Source organism: Petromyzon marinus, unplaced genomic scaffold (genome assembly GCF_048934315.1).
Source record: "Petromyzon marinus isolate PM22_M1 ecotype Great Lakes invasive population unplaced genomic scaffold, UKy_Petmar_22M1.pri1.0 PM_G_Scaffold_21, whole genome shotgun sequence".
NCBI lineage: Eukaryota > Metazoa > Chordata > Hyperoartia > Petromyzontiformes > Petromyzontidae > Petromyzon > Petromyzon marinus.
Window position 1 is genome coordinate 1,855,001 of NW_027422773.1, and position 2,500 is coordinate 1,857,500.

The window sequence follows — 2,500 nt, forward strand, 5'->3', positions numbered from 1 at the left end:
ATTTCTTCAGCTGCCGTCGAAAGTACATCCTCTGTTGAGCTCTCTTGGCGAGGGAGCTGATGTTCAGTTCCCACTTGAGGTCCCGGCAGAGAATAGTGCCCAGGAAGCGGAAGGACTCCACAATTTTGACTGCGGAGTCTAACAGGGTGATGGCGGTGAGTGGGGCTGTATTCTTCCTGAAGTCCACAACCATCTCAACTGTCCTTAGAGCATTTAGCTCTAAGTTGTTCTGGCTACACCAGGTCACCAGGTTGTCAGCTTCCCACCTATAGTCAGACTCATCCCCACCAGAGATCAGCCCAATGAGGGTGGTGTCGTCCGACAAACTTCAAGAGTTTGACGGACAGATGATTGGAGGCGCAGCTGTTGGTATACAGGGAGAAGAGCAGTGGGCAAAGGACGCAGCCCTGAGGAGTTCCCGTGCTGATGGACCTGGAGTCAGAGACTTCTGTTCCCGGCTTAACGCACTGCTTCCTGTCAGAGAGGAAGTCTGTGATCCACCTGCAGGTGGAGTAGGGCACGTTCAGCTGGAAGAGCTTGTCCTGAAGCAGGGCAGGGATGATGGTGTTGAAGGCAGAGCTGAAGTCCACAAACAGGATCCTGGCGTAGGATGCTGGGGCGTCCACATGCTGTAGGGTGAAGTGGAGGGCCATGTTAACTGCGTCGTCCACAGACCTGTTGGCTCTGTAGGCAAACTGAAGGGGGTCCAGGAGAGGGTCTGTGATGGCTTTGAGGTGTGCCAGGAGCAGGCGCTCAAAAGACTTCATTACCACAGATGTAAGGGCGACCGGTCTGTAATCATTTAGTCCTGTTGGCCTTAGCTTTTTGGGCACAGCGATGATGGTGGAGGACTTGAGACAGGCTGGTACATGGCATGTCTCCAGGGAGGTGTTAAAGATGTTGGTGAACACTGGAGACAGCTGGTCAGCGCAGTGCCTGAGGGTGGCTGGAGAGACAGAGTCCGGCCCGGCTGCTTTGCGTGGATTCTGCCTCTTGAAAAGCCCATTAACTTCTCCCTCCTGAAAGGAGAGAGTCGTTTCTGTAGTATGGGTGGGGGATGGGGCCTCTTGGGTGGGAAGGGGTGGTTCAGGACAGTCCAATTGTCTTTCAAATCTACGGTAGAACTCGTTCAGGTCGTTGGCTAGGCGGGAGTCGTTAGTGGTGTGGGGCGCTCTGGGTTTGTAGTTGGTGATGTGCCTGAGCCATTTGGCAGACAGAAGCAGCGTCGTTAGTAGAGAACTGGTGTTTTAGTGTCTCTGAGTACAGTCGTTTAGCCTCTCTCACCGCTTTGCTAAACCTGTTCTTCGACTCCTTGAATCTGTCTCTATCCCCACTCCTAAACGCTTCCTCCTTCTCCAACCTCAACCTTTTGAGCTTTGCTGAGAACCAGGGCTTGTTGTTGTTAAAGTTCACCCTGGTACGTGTTGGGATACAGCAGTCCTCACAGAAGCTGATGTACACAGCCTCTGTGAGTTCATCCAGACTATTGGTAGCAGTCGTGAACATATCCCAGTCAGTACAGTCTAAGCACGCCCGCAAATCTTCCACAGCCTCACTGGTCCACTGTTTAGATGTCCTCACAGCAGGTTTACAGAGTTTTAGTTGCTGCCTGTATGCACGAATCAGGTGGACCAAGGGAGTTCTGTGCGAGCCGAACAGCCCCGTGACCCACAAGAGAAACATCCCCGCCAAATTCGAGCGTTTGACGGGGTCTATCCGTGAAAAAATATTCACGTTTTTGAGTGCACATGCATTTCTGCTGCAAATGCCTCTGGAAGTTTCATGCCGTTCGTATGCCAATTGTGGCAACACGAAAATGACCCGTTTTCCCATTCCGAGGGATTTCTGTGCGACCCTAACAGCCCCGTGAGCCACAAGAGACACATCCCCGCCAATTTCTAGCGTTTCACGGGGTCTATCCGTGAAAAATATAGACGTTTTTGAGTGCACATGCATTTCTGCTGCAGATGCCTCTGGAAGTTTCATGCCGTTCGTACGCAATGTGGCAACACGAAAATGACCCCTTTTCCCATTCCGAGGGATTTCTGTGCGACCCTAACTAACAGCGCCCGTGAGCCACAAGAGAGACATCCCCGCCAATTTATAGCGTTTCACGGGGTCTATCCGTGAAAAATATAGACGTTTTTGAGTGCACATGCATTCCTGCTGCAAATGCCTCTGGAAGTTTCATGCCGTTCCTATGCAATGTGGCCACACAAAAATGACCCGTTTTCCCATTCCGAGGCATTTCTGTGCGACCCTAACAGCCCCGTGAGCCACAAGAGAGACATCCCCGCCAACTTCTAGCGTTTGACGGGGTCTATGCGTGAAAAATATTAAAATTTTTGAGTGCACGTGCCTTTCTGCTGCAAATGCCTCTGGAAGTTTCATGGCGTTCCTATGCAATGTGGCAACACGAAAATGACCCCTTTTCCCATTCCGAGGGAGTTCTGTGCCACCCTAACAGCCCCGTGAGCCACAAGAGACACATCCCCGCCAA